Source organism: Ochlerotatus camptorhynchus, unplaced genomic scaffold (genome assembly GCF_037179485.1).
Source record: "Ochlerotatus camptorhynchus isolate MF236.1 unplaced genomic scaffold, CSIRO-AGI_Acam_v1.1 ptg000309l, whole genome shotgun sequence".
In the NCBI taxonomy this organism is placed as follows: domain Eukaryota; kingdom Metazoa; phylum Arthropoda; class Insecta; order Diptera; family Culicidae; genus Ochlerotatus; species Ochlerotatus camptorhynchus.
In genome coordinates, this window is record NW_027040797.1 from 513284 (window position 1) to 539196 (window position 25913).

The 25913-nt window shown below is 37.2% G+C and overlaps 1 long non-coding RNA gene across 1 annotated transcript in view; it reads right to left on the bottom strand.

Moving 5' to 3' along the window:
* The window catches only part of LOC135707396 (uncharacterized), a 181260-nt gene that overhangs the window by 152819 nt on the left and 2528 nt on the right, over nt 1–25913 (bottom strand). Inside the window, exon 2 of the long non-coding RNA XR_010518228.1 lies at nt 13763–14244. This is a non-coding gene — a long non-coding RNA (uncharacterized LOC135707396). The remainder of the gene's footprint in view (nt 1–13762; nt 14245–25913) is intronic.

Sequence of the window (25913 nt, forward strand, 5' to 3'; positions counted from 1 at the left end):
CATCTACCATAGCTAAGTAAAAACAGCTAACAAATAGGAAATTTAATGACAAACAACTTTGTGCAAGAGATTATGTGTCTAATGATGCTCATTATTTAATTATTAGTGATTTTCTGCAGGAAGGATAGTTTGCATTTCCCATTTAAAATCTTTATATATCTGCAGAAGCATACAAATGTGGTCAATAAATAATTGGTTCTCAGAATGGAAAACAAAATCGACGGAAAACAAATCAAGGGAAAAAAAAAGTTCCAAATTTGGTGATTGTAAGGAAATTCTTCCGCCATTGTTGGTGTTGAATCTTGGAACCAAACCAAAAGCTTTTCAACATATTATAATTCAAAATATCGTTCATTTTGACTTAAACATCAAACCATTCTAAACAAAAATCAATCCTTTTACGCCAAACAAAAATAGATTTCTTTTTCTTTCATACTTTAAAGATTCATAATCAGTAAATAAATTGAACTAGGTGTGGAAAAAATAAGTAAAAATATACAAAATGCAGTCTTTTATCACTGATTTTTTTTAAGACGGCATTTTTATTAATTGATATAAACTTAAATCGAAGCTCTTATTTGATTCATGTCATATTTTTTACATATTTATTACTCTCTAAGCCATCTTCCTTGAAAATTTCAAGTGATTTGGTATAATAGTTATAAAGTTACAGCCGAAATTTGTAAGGACGATTGACTACGTGGAAGAAGAGGGGGGTCTAAAACTTATCAAAAAATTGTATACGTAGTTTATGAACAGATACTCAGCCCTATAATAAATATACCCATTAAACAAACAGAAGACAAATGCATAGAAATAAAGAGAATATAAACCTAAATATATTAAAAGTCCAGATATTATTTTATCAAAACTGTTTGATTGAACCGTTTGCAGCTAATCCCTTTTATTACTAGAAATAATTAGTTGAAATTCCGATTATCAGAATTTTTTCATGATTTTATATTAGATACGCTTGTAGTCAAACGCCAATTCGGCCAAATGTCCATAAGCCTTACGCCATAAGCCATATGACCATTACGCCAATGATCCATATGCCAAACAGGGTAACCTTCTATCCTTCCTGGTAGGAAGTTATCGTCCATCTATTGTACAACATTGCACAACTCAACACTCTACAAAAGTCAGCGGTCAACCCGGTTAAAATTTCAAGTCATACAAGGATATTGTAGAGAGCATCCATGAAGCACAATAATCAAATATTTGTGGAATTCTATCCACTATGCCAATATAGTCATAAAATGATCTTCCAACTCATGAGATAGCCACAAGATTGCGATCCTGAAAAAAAGCCCAGTTGATTGATTGGAAGAATGTATGCCAGTTGCAGCAACAGAGCTAGAAATCCCATAAACAAAATGCAATAGTAATTTCCTGAACCAGAATGGAAGTGGAGTTTTATTGGTTTTCAAATAACCACCAACATCAGCCGCAGCCTCTACCGTTGCACGGAGAATTACAAATCGGTTTTTATATGCTGGTAGGTAGGAATAAGTGCATTGGTAGCGCTAGCTGGAATAGAACAAAAACTTCATTGAAATGTTGGTGGCATAACATCTTCACTGTCCGGATCGGATTGGACGTAGATTCTGCCCCTCTGCTGGGAGAAGTCTATTCTCGATGCTAAATGGTTTATTGTTACACCATTCCTGTCCAATGCTAAACCATCCTTGACGGTCGGTGGTGTGATCAAGTTACAGACGCTAAATGGAAACTTGCCGGTGTGGTATCTTCTCCAGCACCATAATCCGCGTTTGCGATGCTGCAAGTTCCCCTGGTTGCCTTGCACTCTTCTGCCTTGTACTATATAAATTGAATAATATGCGCATATTTATCCCATCGTCTATTTAAGGTCAACACGGCAGTTATGCGGTGTGATTTGATTCCAGAGCTTACCAACATAATGGCGTAATGGTTCTAGGATTTGAGGAAGCAATCACTGGCAGAGAGGTCTCGGTGGCACACTCATCTCGCACCGTCCCCCGCGGGAGAATGCCTGGCCGGGTTTGTCACTACCCCTAGTCTAGCCGGTCATCGGTGGATTCAATGGATCCGATATAGTCACTGAAGCCGCCTGGACTGTCATTTCCTTCGTCACTGTGCATCGGTCGCCACAATCGTTAGCCGCTGTCGATGTTTATGTTCATCACGATATTCTGATATTTTAATTTGAAATAAATTGTTGATAGTACGGTATATGCTCTCCATTGGAGCGTACGTTCGCTAATCGTGGCCTCCGAGAAATACCAACCGGCTTCAGCGAGCTGCACCGCCGTCAGCTATCATCTATTCAACTGAATCTTTCGAAAGGAATCACAAAACAAGACTTGGTCAGAATATAAGCTTATTCAGTGGCAGAAGGCAAACTGCTGCAGCACCCGATGCCATCCGTTGACGCCATCCTCGCGTATGTGTGTGACAAAATGATAAGTGAAGAAAAAGTGAAGTACCTGTAAAGTAATTTAGTGTAATTGTTATAATAGCTATAAAGTTTCCGCTGCTTGTTCTATTGCTCACAGCAGCACGCTGCAAAATGCTCTCCCAAGGCACAGGGCAACTAGCTGCCCGGCAAGAAAGACACGATCGTTGATGGTTGAAAATCTAAGACTGTAAACAATGGAGATTTCTTGTGCTTCCTATGGAATGAAGTGAATGAATTTATGTAATCGCATAATTGTATAAACCAGGTATGAATTGTGCTGCGGTTGCTTAAGGCTCCTTCAGTGCAGAAAATGATGCCATTGGGTATTTACGGAATGGGGAGAAAGATGCCAATTACGCTTTGGTAAGGTGTACTCTTGTTGTTGAGAAGATACAATTAAACAGACGGCAGCGACATGAGAATAGCTAATTGACAAGGGTAATTAGCAGGTTTAGCTTATGCTTTTAATATGACACCAAGGATTGTCACCTGGTTTTATCTTTCGAACAGCATCTTAACATGCAGTTGTCACTACCGTCATCATGTTACGGTACGCGTAGTGACGGCATTGTTGTTCTGGTTCACGTAGCGGCTGTTTAGCATCATGTTTCGGAAGGTTCTTGACTTCTGGCGTGCTCAATTTACTTCTGCCGTTTTCCGCTCTTTTTTTATTTGAAAACTATTGTGCAGTTGTTCCGTTTTCTTATAATCCTGGTTACAAATGTATGACTTTGTCATAAAAATCGACACAAGTTTGGAAATTCATGTAAATAAAATGCAAAATCATATTAATAATATTTTTGTTGAAGCATCCTCCCTTTGCTCCGTGCATAAAACCAGAATTATAAAACAAGATCATAATGAAAGCGATGGATTTGATTCCCGGTCCAGCCAAGAATATTTTCGGATGGAAATATTTCACAACTTCTTTGGATATAGAGTGAATTGTCCTAGAACAAGTTATGAAAGAAATTAACAACTGTGGAAGTGCTCAAAAATTTACGTAAGCTACACACTACGAAAAAAGTAATGTAAATTTCGGTTCCCTGAGACCGACACATGTAAACGGCCCTTATGACATAAGAATCAGTTGAAAGAAACGTGAAAATATATTCAGTCAAACGTTCTTTTCGTCGATTTGCTTATGTTTTGGTTTGAGAACACTTAATTTACATGAAATGTTTGTTTACGTTTCATGATTTACGTCCAACATGGATTACGTCTCAGGTAAAAATAGTTATTTCTAAGTATATAAGTTCCAAAAATATACTTATGTTCAAATAACCGAAAGGTAAAACCTGATAATGAAACATTTACAGCAACAACACCACTACTGAATAGCTCCCATCAATCCTAACAATTATCCAATTAGCATTCAAAAGATTGGCTTTTAATATTTAGACCTCAATTCGATCGGATAATGAATTCATACGAGTTCAATTGGAATAATTTGTTGAAGGATTCTTACATGTGATATGTGATATATTTCAGAAAGGATTGCATTCATGTATTCGGAATAAACATCAATTTTATCATGCTATGGTGCAAAGTAAGCAACATATTTTGCGATAAAATTAAAGCTATCAGTCCAATAACCCCTCAATACCCTTCTAGACGTATTGATCGGAAGACATCGTATGTGTTTCGCAAGGCATTGCTCCTATAAATCCATAGTATCTTGCCCGCAGCATCAATTTGTAGTCCGGGTCGCACGCCTTTCCCATATAGCCTGTCGAAAAATCTCAGTTTAAAAGAAAACACCCGATCATTAAAATCGGTCCATCCAGCAAACGTGGAAACAAGAAAGCCAGTGACGAAAGCACCACACCAAATTACACTTGGCTAATACGTAGCCGGCCGCCACTCTATCATGCCGGTGGGGCCGGCATTCAACCCTGCCTGGTGGTCTCAGAAGCGCAGAGGTATTATCCAAGTAAGATGATACCCGCAAACTCGAAATAAGCGAAACTCGGCTTTGACTTAAGCTGGGAAGAAAGCACTGCAGAAACCGCACGCGGTTATCGATTTGATCCATAAAAGAGTGGCGAAAGATAGCTCTTCTTCGTAAATGGGAAAACAAATAAACTAAAAATTAGCTCGTCGAGTGCAGTCTTCACAAAATTGTACCACACACGTTTCGAAGTGGAGTTCGTTTGTTGATTCATGCGGCTTGGTTTTTTTATATTTCCCCACGAAAAGCATCGAATCGAGGATAAAACGCAGTTGCTGCAACTCACCACCAAGTTCGATCAGTTCCGACAGTGCCTAGCTGCCATGCAGCAAAAAAAGGCAGAAGGTACTGCGTGTACGAACAACTCGGTAACTTCCAAAGCGTGGAACTACCATGAATGGAGAATGGAGTTTGTCGTTGCATTCAATACAAATAGCGCCGTTTAATGATATCGATGTGCATAATAAATTATGTATGAATATTATTAGGAATAATAGAGAAGATGGATCGACCACGTAGGTGGATGGATTCATAACAAGGGGAAAGCGGCACGTGAAGTACTTGATGTTTATATCCTATTTTGATTGAGTGACTGTTGACTGTCAAATCAATGGTTTAGACTGATGTTTCTTTTTCAGGTTATGTGTTTCTTGTTTTGAGAAAATCGGTTTTGTTTTCATACAAGCATCGAACTCAAATACTGCAATTATTGTAGACTCATCTCATCTTAATAAAAGTTGCATACTTTAATTCATAATCCAACAGCGCCACTGCCTATGAAAATCTTAAATTTTAAAGCTTCAATTTCCATGCCTATTGATCCAAAACAGAACTCATTTTGTGCATCGAACATGAGCCCTAAAACCAGGTTACTGTTGTATACATCTGATCCATAATTATTCCTCACCTCGTGTATAAATTAGAACTTATCTTCTGAATGACAGAGAGAAGTAATTTTTCTCCTCAAAGACACCTCTATAATTATTATGCTTAGAATCAATTGGCTCCCATCTCAAGTAGCCAACAAACCCGCTAATCATCCTCTATGAAATATAAGGTTAACATAGAGCTTGAAGACTTGGTATATGAGGGTTCAATTATATCTGTTGCATAATGGGAGCAGTACTGTAATTTTAATTTTTTAGGAGCAGTACTGCAAGTTTAATTTTAATTAGTCAGATACAAACAAAATAAAACCTGCTGCACTAAAATCGGTGAGTGAGTATTACTACTATTATTATTTCTGACCATATCTTCGGAACCAAATGTTAATCGGGATGCAATTCAATAGGGCTTTATAGGATAAACATACAAAATAGAACCGGTGACATTCAAATCGGTTCAGCCATCGCCGATAAAAGTGACTAAGTAGGGTAATGGATGTATTTTAGCCCACTATCATATTTTGCACGTTTTATAACATAAAATTTGTAAAATTTAAGAATATTGTAAAAGTCACAAGAAAATTATTACACTACTTAGCGTCTTCCATTTTTGTTTTCAGAATAATGTTTTATTTAGTGCAAGTAAAGTGAAAATTTACTCACGCATTTTTACACTCGTGCTGAATCGGTTCACAATGAATTGAACTCAACTTCCAAAAGTTGTTGATTATAAAATGTTTACATTTTGGACATGCGAATGTGGTTGTTGCGTCAAAATATGCTCGTCATTTTTTTTTATTTAGTTTGTTTTCCGTCGATCTTGTTTTCTGTGTTGAGCAGCAATGCTACCGACGCCAGAGAGGCAGCTCCCACACCTAGACCCTACCTATCGACCCATCAACTCATGAACCGGGGACCAACGGCTTTACTTCACTTTAAAAGGAAGGCGTGATAAGAGCTGTTATGCCTCAGAACATCGCGGTGGCGCCGACTGGGATTGAACCCAGGCCTGCTGGGGTGAGAGGTGATCACGCTTACCACTACACCAACGGCGCCGCTGATGCTCGTTATTGTTTAGAGAAAATTTATTTTCACCATGTCCGCCAACCAGCACATTCAGATGTTCCAAAATATGTTCCAAACCTGGTCCAACATATGTTTCTACAAGCTGCTTGAAGTAGAAAAGGTGGGACAAAATATGTTTTGTTGGTGATCCAAACACAAATAAAAGGTGTCTTCAATATTTGAAATATTAGCTGCTTATTTGTTTGTCAAATTGTGTTACACAACTTTTTTTTTTTTCGAATACATTCAGTTCTTTGACCTGATGAAATGACCATTTATTGTAGAGTTGGTTGAAAATGCTATCTAACATGAAGCTTTAGAGTGATAATTTATTAGGTAGATAATGGTCTTAGAAGAGGGTAGGTAGATAGTTCCGTTACAGTACGGCAGTGTGAAAATTGAATAGAAGTTGAAAATGAGCGAAGGGCCATTAATGCGACAGTACAAAGTCAAACGCACACTTCTTTGCCTAACCCGTACGATGTACGATGTATTGTAACAAAACCATATTTTTTTTTTCGAAAAATTGTATAAAAACTTCCTAAAGCGGTTCAAAATACCGAACCAAATGTCGGATCGACATGAAATTCAAAAGGGTTCTATAGGAGTTAAATACAAACAATATGGTTGCCGGTTGCACTCAAACCGGTTTAGCCATCGACGAATGTGAATGAGTAATAAACACAATCCAGTCTACACACACATGGACAACCATTTAACTTTTTTTATTACTTTATTAAACTTTCAGTACTCGCTCCGTGGTTCGAAATTACATCCCGAAAAGTATAATAAAAATCTACTAACTTTGAAGATCGCTTAACATGAAACTAAACATAATTCATTAAATTTAATAGCTATGTCTAATAATCCAATACTTGAAGAATATGTTGGAGAATTTCAGTTTTTATTAAGTGCCCTCAAGGTGAAAATAACAGCGCGAGTGCTCACAAAAGTTGACTCGAGAACTGAAAGGTTAAAGTGATGTTTAACCTGAAACTAGTTCATCACTCGACATTTAACGATTTCGTCAAGGTAGGTGTACGATAAAGGCAAAACCTGAATTTGTCTACCTATGGCGAGGTTCTTCTTACTAAATCTAATGGTGAGCCACTTCCCAGGTGATATACAAAACATGTCCAGGTGTTGACCAATGTGGTCTTCCTGGATTCTTAGCTTGTTTAAGAGCTCTCATGTAAATTAATGTACCGCATGATAGGTTTTTGGCTATAGTTTGAAACGGGTCACTCTTTTGGGGATACTTTAAGGGTCTGGATGTGAGCAATGTAGTCCTGAACATTCGATATGTCCAATTTCATCCAGGATCTTGATTTCATATTCTGATGTAATATGATGTACCGCATGTTGGGTTTTGGTACGGGTCATAATCTGGCCACTTCCTTGGGGGTAACCGGAACATAGCCAGATGCGGAAAATGAGGTCCACGGCTCACGGTTTGGATTTCATGGAACTCGGTTTTGAATTATTATGAGTTCGACACGTTTCAGCTGGGTTTTACTCTCATGATTAGGTCTCTCAACGCTGATTTTCTGAAATCCACTAAGTTAGATTCAAGCAAACACAAAGTGTGCTAGTCTTTCACCCTGCGTAAGTGTAAAACAGCGGAGAAGAGAAGAACGACACATACCCCGAAGGCTCTAACGCACAGAGCGTCACAAAGTTTAGGATTGTAAATGGGAAACTCAGCAAAATGACAACATTGTGCACTCCTTCATACATGCTATCGTAATAAACAAAGACAGTAAATAACTCAAAGGCGTTAGCTTCTTGTTGTGCACCGCTCATTGTGTGGATCGCTTTCTCATATATAAGTTGGAAAATAGTGTGTGAAGCAAATGGGAGAATCACACAATCTTTGTCGAGTTTTATGTGATGCAGGCACAAAATTGCTTTGCAAACGCACTGAGGCACTTTCCAGCCCTGCTCATGACCCATGCTTATCAGAACTTGATCCGGACATATCTACGGAATCAGTATAACGATTCCAAAAATATTAAATAGTGTTTTATGGGACCATAAAATTTTCCATTTGACGGTTGTAACGGTCAATTTAGTTCGATAGATGATAAGAAAGATCGTTACACACATACAGACATTTTCCATACATACACAAACAGACATTTTCCGATCTCGTCAAGGTGAGTCGATTTGTATAAAACAGTCATTATCTGAGCCTCTCTGTAAGAAGGGTAAAAAAGCCAGTACTTAGGTTATTTGTGGAACGGAGACGAAAAGTTAAAAATTAAGTCCCACAAGATGTATTATACCTTATTAAACAGGTATTGAGGCTGAAAATCAACGGTCGTCTCTATTTAGGAATTCAAGATGGCAACTTCAGGATTCAAAACAAACAGGGACGACAAGTGGAGATGGATGCCAGAAAAGCGTCGTACATCTGTTTCCGGTCTCCATGCATGGTTCCGTGTCATTTAATCTAATGCCGGTCGGCCGAATATTATTTGCTCAAATTGATCATTTGACCAATAACCACTTGGCATTTAATCCGCTAATAAGTATCAAATGAACTTCTAATGAATAAAACACTGGAAAATCTGCAATATTTATTGCTTGCAATATAGGGGGGAAATATCACATGCATGTACTAATCGAAATTTCATGGAAAGTATCAATAACGGTACATACAACTAATGAAGAACAACAAATCTCTTAAGAACTGCTCATATTTAAAACAAAGATAAACCTCCTTAAAATATTAATATTTGATAACTAATTCTTTATTTTTTTGTCTTGTAATTAACGGAGTCACCTCTTGTTTCTGTGCGTGCCACGAAGCGGACGTTCAATTCTCGCTCCAGCAGCTTCTTAAAATAGCAATTTCCTAACTGTTGGTTTTGATGAACTGTCATCAGAAATAGAACAAACAATAATGTAAGAAGGGGGTGGCCCTGGCATAGTGGTTAAGATCCATACCTCTCACGCCAATGTCACGAGTTCTAATCTCATCTCTGGACAAGTCACGAATGACCCAAAGTGTTAAAGAGGAAATGCAAGAATGCAAGATGCTGATGAATCATTAACTACAAGTACTAACAATGACAATCATACTAATAACATAACAAAACATAACTTCTCAAGTTTTATAGAATGATGAATTTATCCAAAATATATTATTTAAGCTTTCCGCTGCTATTTTTGCATTCAGTTTCAAGAATGTGAAAAGTAAAGGATCTTTATAATTCCTCATTCACACTAATGCCATACAAATGATCCCTAATTCAAAGTTTACAGCTTCTTCTTACGAGGATGTGATGAATTTTCAGTTTATTGGTAGCTAGAAAATTTATTTGAAAGTGTGTTCAAAACAAACTTTTGGTCCAAGCTAGGAGCAAACATTCACAATCTTAATGGCATTTTTGAAAAGTTTTGCCACTACAAATCTTAAAATGCCTCATAATGGTGCAAAGGACATAAAGAAATCACATGTTCATGCCCAGATATTGTCAGATCTTGGTAAACATTCAAATTTACTCGAAAATACTGGTTTTACACAATTAATATAATAGGATCGTACAGTGTATGAGTAAGAGTCTTCTAAAAATGATGCTCCGCCAAGAGTTGTTATCTCAATAAATGCTCCGTGTCTTAAACATTCTGAAAAACCCTTGTTATTGATCGCGCACGGGCAAGACCTTTTCCTATGTTGTGTTATTTTACAATCAAAGAAATAAAATACGAACGACTGTCTGGCCGTTCTGCCGGAGGTATACAAACTATATCATTTATTTATTGTCGTTTTGTAAACGGCGCCGGTGGTGTAGTGGTAAGCGTGATTACCTCTCACCCCAGCAGGCCTGGGTTCAATCCCAGTCGGCGCCGCTGGGATGTTCTGAGGCATAACATCTCTGATCACGCCTTCCTTCGGATGGGAAGTAAAGCCGTTGGTCCCCGGTTCATGAGTTGATGGGTCGATAGGTAGGGTCCAGGTGTGGGAGCTGCCTTCCTGGCACGTCGGTAGCATTGGTGCTCAGCACGGAAAACAAGATCGACGGAAAAAACAAACCAAAGGAAAAAAAAAAAAAAAAAATTTATTGTCGTTCATCATATAATACAATACAAAACAGTATACTGTATAAAGACACTTGTGTATACCACTAACGACACCTGTGCGTGGATAGAAACATTACTACAAAGAATAGGGTAATTGAACATGTACTAGACGCTTTGCACAAACATTAATCTTGTATTATATATGACCATTTAAGTGTAAAGGCCATTTACACTACTTTTTCAAACTGTGTAGATCTCAATATATTCTTCATTCAGCCCTTTATTGCCGTTCTACGCATATCAGTCCCATGTTTCAAAAGTTGCATCTGAGAAAATCACGAATAATGTTTCGAATCATTTCTGCTCGTTGGAAGAAATATACGTTAACATAAGTTAGCGCATTGTTCACATTACAACAGAATCAATATGTTTTAGGGAAAACTACAGAAATTACCTTCAATGAAATTACACAGATAAAAATTCCGAATTTTATTTGGCAAATCAAAGTTGGCACTCGTGGAGAATAGAAGAACTATGAGAGTGATGATGGTTTCAAAATTTTCCACGGAGAGGTATACGAGTGCAATCTTAAAACGCTTTTATTTTGAAAATCGAGCATTGAATTTAAATCTGGTTGTTGCTACAGTTGTAGAAAAGCTGAAATCTATGCATACACCTAAAAATCTGAAAAGAAATTAATTTTTCTATTTTATATATCTACTGAGTAGTCCTTAAGTTTTCTACTAATGTAGTACTAACCAGATTTAAATAAAATGCTCAATTTGCAAAATAAAGGCATTTTAAGATTGAACTCGTATACCTCTCCGTGTAAAATTTTGAAACCATCATCACTTTCATAGTTCATCTATTCTCCACGAGTGCCAACTTTGATTTGCCAATTGTGATGTAAACACTCATTAACGAAGACTTATATTTCATTTCACGGAACCGAGCAACTTGCAAACAATGTTGTTTACAAAGATGGGCTCTTGCATACAATATTTGCTACATTGCTTGAAATGTGTCAGAACTTTACATGATATATAATGTAAACGTATATGATATTTGATGCTCCATTTATGTGTATCATATTGAACAGAAATTTACACTATTTTTTCGAACTGTGTAGTTAAGCCTATTTTTATACGAACAATGTTTAATGAAAGTAGGAAATTCTACGCAGTAGTCCCACTAGGAACTGCTACTTTCAGAGTTGCTTGATGGCCACGTCTTTACTCTTGTGCTTGCATGAGGAAGGTTTGTATAGCTTTCCATCATTAAATTATACCAACAATAAATTTGTTGACATTGATACTTCTATAAAACCACTAAAAGTATGAGCATCTCAAGAAACTAATGATGAATGCACTATGTACATAGAATATAAACTTCTTGGCATCTTGTTCTACACAGATAAAAATTCTGAATTTTAATTGTATTGTAAACATTTATTCACGGAATTCCTCGAACAAATCAAAATTTTCACTTTAAGCTTAAAAATATCTAAAACCTTCCGCCAAAACCTTATATGATAGGAATACCCCTACCAAATTCCTGTTTTCAGACGTTGATATCTGTAAAGCCATGTCTAAAAATATACAATGCTTATTATAAAACGTATAATTTAAATGGGAATCATCCATCGACCAACATTCCATCCCAAGCTTACTTGATATCGATCAACCCAACCGCAGTCAATACACAGTGGTAATTTTATGATTCGCACCACTTTGCAAATCATAAACAGTTTATGAATCGTGCTGCCTTCAAAGTGCTATAACTGCCGGAAACGAGTGTCATTGGCCACTTTTCGTGTATTTAAAATTGGCAAATGCTGTTAAATTGCTAGTGTGCGTCATTTCCCGTTCGATCTTCAATTTACTGGATCGAAGGTAGCATCCAATGGCTACCCAAAGACAATAAATTGCCTAATCAGTTGAGCTCAGAGCACAGACAAACAAATTTAATTAAATTAAAAAAAAAACCAGCATCGCCATACGCTCGGTTGTCCGCAATTTTCTCGGATGAGAAGTTTCGCTTACCCAATATAATGAGAGAAATTTACCGAAACGGATATCAAATATCGAAATATCATTGCAGGTGTGTACTGATGGGAAATCGATAATCACCTTCCCGGAGGCGACAGGATAGGGGTGATGGGGGTAAAATGAACATCCTACCCAAGTAACACAAATGCATAGAATTATAATGAGTTACTTTACAACCAAAACCAGTCATACAAAGGTTATTTAAATCGTTATAGAACATGTGTGTTGATTGGATAAGGATATTGATGTTATTTATGGGGAAAATAAGTGTATTATGGTATCTCGTTAGACATACTGTTGGTTAAACTTTTCTTCTTATATACCAAATACAGATATTAACAAAGAAATAAAATATGTGTTTAACATTTTTAATTAAACATCAAAAATAATTTCATGTTATACTGTGAAAAATAACAGAAATGTGTACAGGTCGTTCAGCACAGAAATCTGTGAAATAATCTTAGTGTGCAGCTAAAAAATGAAAGTTTTTGATTAATTTAGCTTAATTTTCAGGAAAATTATTCATCTCCCATAAATATCATCAAATTTCAACTTGTACGAATGATCCTCATATGGTATCCAGCAATTAATCATATCATTTCATTTTATAACATTTGCAAGAAGTGTTTTATACTTGTCTATTCTACATTACCGTAAAGCAAATTTTTTAAATGTTGAAAGTTCGCCAATTTTAACCCAATTTTTAAAATATTTAGTTGAAAATTTAATGCGGAAGACCTTCTGTTTTGAAATTGATTAGTGGTTGTAGCAGTTATTATCGACTTAGTGAGTAAAATTCTTAAGCTCGCCTATGAAAACATAACATTAGAATGCATTTTGACGATGCCATCACATGCTTTGCTTATTTTTGCATTACTTGATAGTTTTTAAAAATCACTAAATGTTCCAATTGTCATGATACAAGGAAACAAGAAAAGGTGCATGATCCAAACAGTGACACTCAACGTTTTCCCGAAAAAAAAAGAGTACCTGCCGGGTTTTACCCCACCTGTCCATTTTACCCCCACTTTCCCTACCCAAAACGAGTTATAGAAAACGATAAAAGCCACCTCCACGGCTAGAAGCTAACAAACGAATCCAGCCTGTTCTACACCCGGATCGGGACAATGAACCTCAATTAGATGAAAGTAAAAACCGGGACTAGAACTTTTGTTCAAACTTTATAGCACCATCGGACGTTCACTCTCACGCACTTGATTCGTTCCTGAAAAGTCGATAAATGACGACGATGGCCGAAAGCTATAAAAACCACACGGATTGGCTCCACGTTCTGAGCCGCTTGCAAGAAGAAATAAAACAGTAAATAAAAAGCAACGAGAAATATTACCTTAATTAGTTGTCCGTTGTTTTGCTTTTCTCGCTTTGATCGATTCTACACTCTATCGATATTCACAGGCAACCGTTCACTATGTTCGTTCTAGACGAGCCGTCAGATGAGCTAAAATATGGGAACTCCACGAGAGATTTCAACGCATCGGCAGTTGACGAACTTGCTCCGGGCGCCAATTTCTCAGATTTTTTTTCCAATCAAATTATCCGGATTTAACCAAACACTAGCTTCACCGTTCTGTTTTAAGTTTGCAGTAGCGTTGTTGATTACTTCCCAAACTGTTTCAACAGTATACAACGGTTTACGGATTCACCTTGTCTAGCATATATCACTTCAGTCACAGAGTTTCACTTTTTTCTTCGGTCTGTCAAAGTTTTCTTTTTTCATTCACTTATCGCTCTTCGCTTGAATACGCACTCATCAAGTCGGGAGCAAAACAGACAAAGAAACAAGTTGATCTTGGGGCCACTTGACGAAATCTGCAAAGAGAAATGGAATGAAATGAGTACCGGAACTAATTGACATCTTGTTAAAATGTGATTTTTCAAGCTGGCAAACGCTTCTCCCATAGGGTGACAAACCTTGCTGAATCAAGTGGTGATGGGAGAATATTATTTTAATCTATTTACGGATTGGACGCTGGACACATCAACACGCCATTCTCAGGGGCCCGTTAGCTACCCGGCCGGATCCAGAACGACACATGCCGAATCGCACTGAAACTGGATGTGCAGTTAGCAGATCTGCTTTGCAGTGCTCTCGTCCCTCGTTTCTTGCGTAACGTGTCGAAGAACCGGTGCCACGGTTGGACGACGGGAAATCATTTGTTTCGTTCCTTTTTCCCCTTGTCAGCTTGATAGATGACGTTTAAAGTCGAAGATTTCTACGGCATATTATCGGTGCATAAGTTAATAACTCGTTGCAGTGGTATAGTTAATAATGGTCAGGACCATTCAGAGCTCGTTGAAACCACGCATTGATTCAAGTCCAAAGGTTCACGATAACACCTGTTGCTCCGTTGTAATCAAAATTCACTTCCCCTTCGGTTCAGGAATTTTTATTGATAACTGTAAAACCATTTAATTACCTTGAATTCGGAGTGCAAACAGAAGGGTCAAAAACCTTTTAACACCATATGTTCACTGATTTGCAATGCGCACTTAATGAGGATGGGTCAAGGTTAATTGGCGAATCTCTAATAGACCGAAATAGTTGACGTCATTACCAAAAGCACTACTGTTCGGTGAAATGTTTAGGGAATGAAGCTTGGGAGGAGATTGCACTCTCTCCGTGTGTGTGGGGTAATTTCACCCATTATGATTAACCGCTGATGAACCGGCCAATCGTACATTTCATTGCATTTTTGCGTGAATTTTTTTTTTTTGTTGCAACGTTGGCTCATTTTTTTCTCCAGGGCAGCTTTAAATTTTGTAATGGATTTCCCGTTGCTCAAATTGATGATTGTTGATAAGGGTTACGACGATTTTTAAGTAGTTTTTGCAGTATATTGAGACAATACAAACATTAATTATACTTAAACTACTTACGCTTTCTCTCATTTTAGTGTTCATTTGAATCACTTTCGTAGTAATTAAAAAAGAGCCTTATAAGCTTATGAATGCAATGTTTTGTATATTGTTTTGGTAAGCAAAATGATTTGCTATATCCAGAGAAATATAGATAATCTTCAACCCGAGTATATAACGGCGCCAGTGGTGTAGTGGTAAGCGTGATTACCTCTCACCCCAGCAGGCCTGGGTTCAATCCCAGTCGGCGCCGCCGGGATGTTCTGAGGCATAACATCTCTGATCACGCCTTCCTTCGGATGGGAAGTAAAGCCGTTGGTCCCCGGTTCATGAGTTGATGGGTCGATAGGTAGGGTCCAGGTGTGGGAGCTGCCTTCCTGGCACGTCGGTAGCATTGGTGCTCAGCACGGAAAACAAGATCGACGGAAAAAACAAACCAAAGGAAAAAAAAACCCCGAGTATATCCTTGACCAAATCTGGACTTTTACCAGCCGCGTTATGCTTATACAGATATTGAAGAGCCTTAATATAACAATATTAGGTCCTGGTCAAAAACCTTTACGGTTTTGGAAATTTTGTTAACTTCCCCGGCCATTTTAGTTTTGATTGAATATGTACAAAATATAAAAATGACAGGCTACCATGCTAGGCTTTAAAATTTCAATAATAACTAAAAAAAGTGATAAAAATTTCAAAGGATGAGAACAGACCAGTGTTTGGATATTCATTCTCAAATCTCAAATCTCTGAAGTCTTTTAAGAGAATAAACTTGCGCGTGAATCTACAAACCAAATCTTACATTTGAGATTCTCATGCATTGGGTGGTTTATATAAAACCGGTAATTCAGAAGGGAAATGTGATACCGGTAAATCCCGGTTCAAACCGGTTAAAACCGGTTTTCGTAGTTCAATGGTTAGCACTGTTGAAATGCAAAAATGTGCTAGACAAATATTATTTATGATATGTTATTGTAAATTTATCGAATCAATATAAAAAAGTTTTTTCTTTAATCAAGTTGGCAAACCGATTGGGACACTGGAAATCTTGGACGGTGGTTACATTCAATTATTCCTAATGTTTCTTCGAGAACGTGGTGTAAAGGTGTGGGCTTAAGTCGTGAGTTCATTGGCATTATGAGTAGGCTTATGTCCAACCACTACTCGCAAGATGCGCATCTCCATAGAATGAACCTCGTGGACAGAAACATTTGTCGGTGTGGAAACGGTAACGCTGACATCGATTACGCAGTTTGAAAATTTACGGATAATCACGCCACCAGAGAGAGACTTTTGAACACCCTCGAGGAAGACCCAAAAAACCCAAAATCCCTATCAGAGACGTATTGCACAATTAGAAATTTTGCCGAACTTTCAACAGCTGAACGTTCGGTAAAACTTTGACCATCATTTTAAAAGCTGTTTCACTAAATTTTAAATTCAAACCACTGTCAGCCTTGTTTGAATAATCGAGTCTAGCCATTGTGGTGAAGTTTTCCTTGTTTTGGAGCCTTAAAACTAATGAATTGAAATTCCTTATTTTTACCGAACAGTTCAGCTGTTGCAAGTTCGGTAAAAATAACCGAAGTCCGAAATCAATTCTAAGTGTGTGGAAGCCTTTTCGATCTTTTCTATATGCAGTCGATTTATGTGTTTCTGCAAATATATAGTATAAGAATTTAATTCCTTTGTCTTTTGTCCTCTTTTTAAGTTTTGCTTGTCTTGTTCCCCTCTCGATGAGTCTCTTCGTTCTTCCACTGGTCACCATAGCCGTTCGATCTCCGGACGAATCTAGAACCGGACTACCTTTCATACTCGCGACAACGCTCTGATGAGACAACGAAACCCCTCCCCAAGCTCTTACCCTGATTCTATCCTTTGACAATGTAGCCCTCTAACCTCGGGTAAGCCGCGAGTATTTGAGCAAACTCCTACTAGACATATAAATGAGTGAATTTTGTTAAAAACAATGAACAATAAATTATCGGCTCCTTAAAGCTAACGCGATTTAGCCTTCCAAATACACGAACAAGATACAAAAAAATATAATTTAATAGCTAATTATTCTATTCTTCAGAACACAGGAGAAAGGAGCAGAAATAATGCAGGATTGACAATTAAAAGCCGGTCCGAATAGTTATAAATCATATTATCTACTATGAAAAGGAGAGGGTTAATGTTCTTTGTATAATTTAAAAATCGATATTTTATGAGTTTGCAACAGAGCAAATAGAAATAGTTGTAAACAAAAAAACAAAAATTAAATCTTGTTTGAAAGATAGCCTTCCCAAATACAAAACATATGTTAGAGAACCACCGTTCAAAGAAGATCGAATATCCGATGCAAAGCTCCAAAACACACAACAAAAAATAAATTTTAATATAACATCCAAGAGGATGCACTTCAACCATGTCGAAAATCTCATGTAATTTTTATGGTCACAACAATAATTAAATTCAGTAAAAGCAGCGTAATGTCAGTTCATGCACTTTACCTATAAATGATAATTTTGTCCTTTTTGGCAAATAATGTTACACCATATTTTCGACACGGTTGAAGTGCATCCACCAGCCCTTCTTGGAGATCATATACCAACTTCCCCAAACTTCTAAGATGAATGAGTAGTATGGGGTTACTTTGCCAGTCCTAGGTCACAAGGGTTTTTCGGCATTTACTCAATATTCCTCTATGTTTATCGTGGAACTTCATTCTGAAATCCCCAAAATAAAAATTCTTTAAGTCCAAAACCTCAAAAATTGTCATTCGATCTTAATATGAATCAAGTTAAAATGTTTTTTTCAATAATTTTCTATGTATGATTTTTGCTGCTGGTTTTTGAAATATTTGCATGTCTCTGCAATTCAGAAAAGTAGAAACAATGCAAAAGTTTCGTACTCTCAGATATCAATAAACTATCTACATTTCGAGACTTGCATAACGTGGTGGTCTTGGAACTGAAAAATTTCTAAATTCCCTGCAATGTAGCAAGACAAGGGCAAGGAAGGACGCATACAACAAAGGGCGGAGATTTCAGAAATTTGAATACCAGCATATTTATCTTTCAGAAATTCAAATATTTGGTCCATTGTACTTCAAAAAATAACAGTTTGAAAAAAATCAGTCAAATAACAGTGATTTACAAAAACTGATGCACATACTGAAAATTAAAAACAGCACTTTGAACTTTCATGGAAGGACAAAAAATCACGTTGTATTACTTGCACGATACTTTGCTGATTGCTTGCAGCCAGAGTTGCAAAAAATCTAATTCATTTTGCTGACGCATCGAGACCTGAGTCATTACGGAATTCATTATGCATCTTTCCACTATTTCCACACAATGAATGACAATGGCGCTATTACTACTGGTGAAAAAAAATCACTGTACGCAAATGAATGTGATTTTTCTATATTTAGGGGAAATGGCTCTAATGTTGGCCTATGGATCTAAGATTGAACCCATCGCTAAAAATCTGCTATTTATCAATATTATCTAGATGAGCGTGTCATTGGATCACCAATTTTAAGAGATAATCACCAAGATATAACCAATTTTTACACATTAAGGATGATACCTACACACTTGGAAATTATTACCGTCTTCGGTAATGTTTTACCGAACTTTTAACAGCTGAACGTTCGGTAAAATTTTGACCCTCATTTCAAAAACAATTTCACTCTGGTTTAATTTCAAAACACTGTCAGCCTTGTTTAAATAATCGAGTCTGATGAAGTTTTCCTTCTTTTGAAGCTTTAAACTAATGAATTAAAATGACGGTTTTTACCGAACAGTTCAGCTGTTGAAAGTTCGGTAAAAAATACCGAAGTCGGTAATGATTTCTAAGTGTGTAGTCAATACAAGCACCATCTGGTAGTTCTCTGTGTAATCACAGGTGATCTTTATAACTGCAGGGAACGGAGTAGCAACCGTGTGCGGTTAATCATGCTCATGCTCAGTATGTGTCAGTATTTTAATGCATAAAATAAATTCTTCTAATCGTGAAAAGGGATTTCTCCTCACCTATCCTGTATGTCGCTTTGATTTGGACAGGATCCACGTATGTGGGATTTGCACATCCATTCCCAAAACTGAATTTCACGGTATTCTTAATTACAACGCAATCACAACACGACCGAGTTCTGGGCAAACACAATGCGCACGCACCAAACAATAACCTGATCGAGAAAATAAACTGTTGATAGCTTTAACGACACCGTAACGATATAACTGAGCTAGAAATCATCTTAGCTAAACATTGCCGAAAAACATGTGTCTTCAGGTGTTTTCAAAAATATGAAAAGTTAGTTTTTCAATATCAATTAATTTGAGACCCACCCTACTGTTAACAACGACCAAAAGAAGGAACTTTTAAGAAGGGACTGCTGAATTCCCACCGTGTACCGACGTTGAGTAGTACTGGCGCCTACTGTCTCCAGCATGGTCTTCACTTATAGCCGCACCTTTACTCACTAGGTTAAGAGAGGCTCAAACATAGATTTATTAAATCAAACTGAACGCTTTGAACATTGTTGTTGTTGTTGTTTCTTTATTAAGGAGATTTTCAGCCCAAGGTTGGTTTACCTCCAGCGCATTAAACATAGTAGGGAACACATTTGTGCACATATGCCCAAACAACCATTTGTCTTCTTTCCTTTATTTAACGTCGGTCTCTGTTCCGCAATCTAGTGCCAATCACCGACGGACATCGATTGCCATCCATTGATGGCAATCGAATGTGCAGGAAGGCAGCTTCCACACCTGCGTAGGATATCGCACCCATTCAACACACATGGGCCGGGACCAACGGCTTTACTTCCCTTCCGAAGGAAGACGTGACCAGAGATTTTTATGCCTCAGAAAAATCCCACCGACCTCGGCTGGGATTGAACCCAGACCCATTGGGGTGTTAGAAAGCAGTCACGCTTACCACTACACCACCAGCGCCGGCTAAACAACCATTTGTGTGAACTCTAAATTTCAATTCTTCAAAAGTGTCGTGATGCAACATGTTACATTTTCATTGCATCAAAATACCGGTCATGCTGCAATTAGCTTACGGCGTATTAATTATTAGCAGCATCAATTTAAATTACCCCCTATTCCCGATCAAAATTCCAATTGATGCATTTGCGAACGGAACTTGGGTTGCACATCAATGATCAATCAACGTTGCAACCTGTATTTGTTTCATATTTCCCCGCGTAAGTTGCTTCACGAAAATCGGCCCAAAGCCGTCCAAGGCTAAAAGTAGTGTTCCTTTTCTTTCTTTCTCCTCGTTAAGTGCCCGCTCATTGCGTTTCGAATTTTCCTCCAACCGATTCTTTTATCCAGCTCTTATCACTGACAAGTGTTAATGTACCTAAATTACTGGGTGCTGCTGTGGTAGATATGCAGAAAAGAGTTACGAAATATTTTTTTATCCACCCGTCTCGATGTAAATAGATGCCGTGAAAATTTGGGAAATTGCTCAATTATCGGCTCACGGTGCTGTTTTCGCACCTCTCAAATTGTTCTGACGAATTTACGTGCGCGCCGTGAAATGTAGGCACAGTTTGGATGCATACACTACCTACATACAATTTTGCAATAGCACCAACAACGTTTCGTAACAACTTGTGGATCATACCCGCCTGCAGAGTAGGTATATATGTATATATGCTGAGAGAAGGGGAACACAATCTACGCTTCTTTTTTCAGCAGACCGAAGCCATTACTTTCGGAAGTACACACTCTGGCAGACCGATTGCGGATTGCGAGAAATGGTTAGAAAATGTGGGTTATCGAATTTTGCTTAATAACAGACTCCGGGAGGCGCTCTGAAACCGATAGAACGATCTGCTCATTTGTGGTCAATTAGCAGGTGAGATTTTTTTTTCTAGTGTAATTATGCTTCATGTGTCTGTCGGCAGTTGTGTCTCAATTGAAGTGCAAAAGTATGCCGCATGAAGTAATTGTTTGATGGTATGTGGATATTTTTTTGTCGATCCTCTGGAATTATTTATGTTAATTACTAGCTGTCGATTGAATTTTGCTTTTTCAAGGTAGTTTTCAATACCTACATGCTACATTATTTAAATGGTGAGTACGAGCTGGACGTGTTCATATTACATTGAATAGGAAATGAGTTTTGGGGCAACCAAAAATTAGGGTTTGTTGGTTGCAATTTAAATTTAAATTGTTATAATTGGATTGATAAATAGAAATTTTATGGATTCACCTCAAACAAGATCCAATCTATTTTGGTCGACATACCCTGAGCAGTGGCAAAAACTTGTGGTAGTTTGAATAGCCTAACAGGTCCCAAGGCTGATCAGCATCTTTACCGCATTGGAAAGATGCACACTAATGTTACCAGATCAGTTTGAGACGATGCGGAACAAAATTGCATTTGAAGCACCATATAGGTGAAATGGATGTATAAATAAATTAGGCAATCAACTAAATTTTCAATAGCGACCAAAAATATCCATTAGTACCGTCCCAATTACGCGTTTATCTAGATAAAATTTAAAAATAGCAGATTTTTAGCGATGGGCCCAATCTTAAATCCATAGGCCAACATTAGAGCCATTTCCCCTAATTTAGAAAAATCAAATCGTATTTTTTTACTGGGGCGATATGTTTCCCTTATGGCCACTTTGGTATTTTCAAGGTTAATGCGATTTGAGACTACTTTTAATTTTTATTTTTTTACTGTTGTGGTTTTTTATGTACTAAATCCTAGGTATTTGATGTCTTGGGCAGCTTTTCTAAATATTATTAAATGCACAATTTTATCCATGAAACCCTCTTCCTAGTATGCTGTATTTAAAAGATAAAATTTTTGTGCATTCTAGGTCGTGGGAACAAGAACTAAACAGACACCTTCAAAAGTTGATGCTTTGTAAACCGAGCAACATTGACCAAGACCGTAGAGCTCTAGAAAAGTGCCTGTAATTCTGTAATTTGACAGTATATGAGAGAGTTTTTATTTGTTTTTTTTTCATGTTATCAACTTGTATCATTAATTGTTTCAAGTTTTCAAAGCTTTAGTGTTCGATACAAATACAAAACTAACCAACGATTAATTTCTTGGAACATATTATTGAGACGAATGTTGGGGCCCTGGTTTTAGCCCATCGTCACGCTACCGTTAATACGGTACTGGAGGTCGATTGACGAAGTTCAAGCTGACGATACCTCGTTTGGCATATGGACGTTAGGCCGAATGGTCGAGAATTTTATTGACACATGTTTTGCTATTCAGAATTAAACAAATTTTGAGATTTCTCGGATTACTCTAGAGTTTCTAAACTGCGTTATTTTTACAGATTTTCCATAATTTTTTTTTTCGCAATTTGGACTAAATACCTGACTGAACTGGACTTAAATTCAACATTTTTTTTATAAATTTGCCCTTCTTTTAAACATGAGCAGCAAACCGTCTTGGCCCGCTCAACTTATCTCTGAACCATCCTGGCCCGCTCAACCTATCTCTGATTTCAATTACTCTTATCAATAACGACACGTTTGTAACTTGTCCCATAAGAGACGAACCAGCTAAAGGCTGAAAGTCTTATAATAAAGCAAAAAAAAAACTGTCATCGATTTCACAACCATGCAATTTTCAATGGGTAAAATAGGTAAACGTTCAAGTATTTTTGTTTCAAAGTGTGTGCAAATATCAACTTGTATTGATAGTAAGATTTGAAAATTCATTCGTTTTCGATTTCAAGCAGCCATGGACGTGAAAAAGGAGCATGTCATAAATCTGTTTAAATTCGTGTGTTATCTTTTAGAAACTGAGATCTCTTTAACAGAATGAAACATTTATTGTTCGCATTATAATGGGGGAAAAAATGAACCATGAGTGGAAAATTCATTCAATATCAGAGCTTCGACGCATCGCCAGGACTCCAAAAGTGGTGGAACTAAAACGTAAATGCCAGGTGTAGCTCATTTTTGTGACAAATTTGGCTGGTAATTAAACGCAAAGGGAAAGAGATTTGAATTAAAGTATGCTAAGTTGAAGGTGATATATGTAGTATATCTGGAATATGCTGATATCAAAAAAGTCATGCAAGCGTTCAATCGTTATGACCATTTTTAAAAGTGACAGTTATTCCGAATCACCATGTAGTTGCGGCTAGGGGACATGCTAGACATACCTCTCACGCTAAAGGTGACTAGTTTAAATCTCATACCCAGACAAGTCATAAACAGGGCTGCATCCACTCATTTCGCTAGAAAACATGTTTTTCGGAAGTATAAAATCATTAGATGTTATAATTATATGTTGTACTGGTGTACTGAGTTCAATCAGTTTTATGAAATCATGGGTAATAAGCTAAAACGCAAATGGGACTGACTTACGATGAGCGGCTGTGTTGTCAACGATCGTCTTGAAAAACTCGGAGCTCAAGGTTTCAAGGTGATTGGTTTTAATTACAATTGGTCCTAAGCTATACACTTTAATGATGTAAGTAGGAGGATCCCAACATAAATTCCACTAATACAACTGTTGTTTCTTTCACTCGAAAGAAAATATATATTCCAATCTAACGGTTGAATCATTCTCAAATATAATTATCAATGCAAGCAAAATATCTATAAATTGAAGAGTGCTCTTTGGGTATGCAGTAGAACATTTGCTAGAACTTATTATGAGACTAAATCTAAAAAAAATATTCACTGGTTTCAAGGTGATTGGTTTTAATTACAATTGGTCCTAAGCTATACACTTTAATGATGTAAGTAGGAGGATCCCAACATAAATTCCACTAATACAACTGTTGTTTCTTTCACTCGAAAGAAAATATATATTCCAATCTAACGGTTGAATCATTCTCAAATATAATTATCAATGCAAGCAAAATATCTATAAATTGAAGAGTGCTCTTTGGGTATGCAGTAGAACATTTGCTAGAACTTATTATGAGACTAAATCTAAAAAAAATATTCACTGGATATATTTGGCGATTATGAGACCCATGATCTAAATCTTTAGATACATCAGCTCAACAAAAAACTCACAAAGCTACAGCGACAAGCTATCCCGCCCAAGTAACAATTTTGGATGTATGAAAATCTTGTCGGTCTTGACTAAGACTTGTTGAACGCTTTAAATCCACGATAAAAGATTAGTGTCGTGTGAAACTTTAGTTCCAAAGCTAAAACACAAAGCCTTTAAGAAAGTATGGATATTTACACCATTTGATGATGATGGTCCCACCTCTTACCCCTACAAAGGTTTGAGCTGGACGATTTATCTTTAAGATAATTAATTTAAAAACAAAAGAAGCACTCCAAGCAAATCCCTTCTCCCATTCCATTTTTGCCTTCATCCGTATGACGAAGTAAATTCAATGACGTTCCTATGTATTTGTACGAAATTGAAGCCCGTGCGCCGAATTATGCATCAAGAAGCAGTGTTGAATTTTTAACAAAATATTAACAAATTGTGGCTCATTATCAAATCTAACGGTACATATAGAAAAATAGATAAATATAGAAGTCATTCCATATTGTTAAAAAAAAATTCATTCGAAAAAGAGAGATAAAGTGCGGGTTGTACATAGTAGGTCAATTATTAGATCTAAACCCTATTTGGAATAAAATAAAGAATGCTCAAGCGTTCGTCCAGAATCTATTAGATTTTTTACAAATGGATCTTAAATAGCCAAGATAACTGACCTTGGGGTTGATTTGTCAGTACCAATAGATTTTTTTTTCAAAGGTCAGGCAGCACTTAAAGCAAAAGCATTAAATACATGCATACGTGTGAGTCTCAGTGAAAGCTGGCTAATAGAAATACTGGGTTCTTAGGCACTGTGGAATTAAAGGCAATGAATAGATCGACAAGGATCAGCAATTAATTTTGCCAGTCCAGAATCATTTCGCGGGATTTTGTTTTGTTTTCCTCTGTTCGGGACCTAACACTACTGCGACCAGTAAATTGATCTATTGTAGTATATCCCGTGTCCTTAGTTTAGTGCATGTCGTATTACTCCATCACTGTTAAGAAATGATGAAGTATTCGAATTTTTTACAGTTGCCTCTCTTGCATTTATCGCAAGGATCCGACTCTAATTGAAAGGTCCCGCGTGTTGAAACACCCTCCAAAGGCGCGCCCCTTTGTCAGTCAAAATTGGATTCCTTAGCAACAAAATTAAGGAATGACACCGATAATGACCATGCATCAGAACCCTAGTCGGTGGTAGATCTTACATCCCGTAACGTACCACGAAAAGGTGATCTACCCACGTTACGGGGCATGTTTGAAGTTACTCAGAAGCGTCTCGTAACTGAAAGTTCTACCTGTTCTACAAGTTCCATTCGCGAAAGTGAAAACGCTGTGGCTGTTTGCTGAAGATGATGTTTTCTTATCTTTCACAAACGGTACAAAAATGTACATACATAATATTAGATAACATTGATTACCTTTTCCAAGAACAGGTTGGACATGCGGACGCCTCTGAAATAAAATTTACGATAAGATTCAGCTGCCCACATGGCTCGCTGAAACCATCAATGGTAGAAATTGCGAATTTTGTGAAATCGCTGGTTCGCGGATCCCACTCAGATGATCGCTACATAGCGAGATTACCATCTTCTTATTCTTATTCGCATTTCAAGCTTATTGCT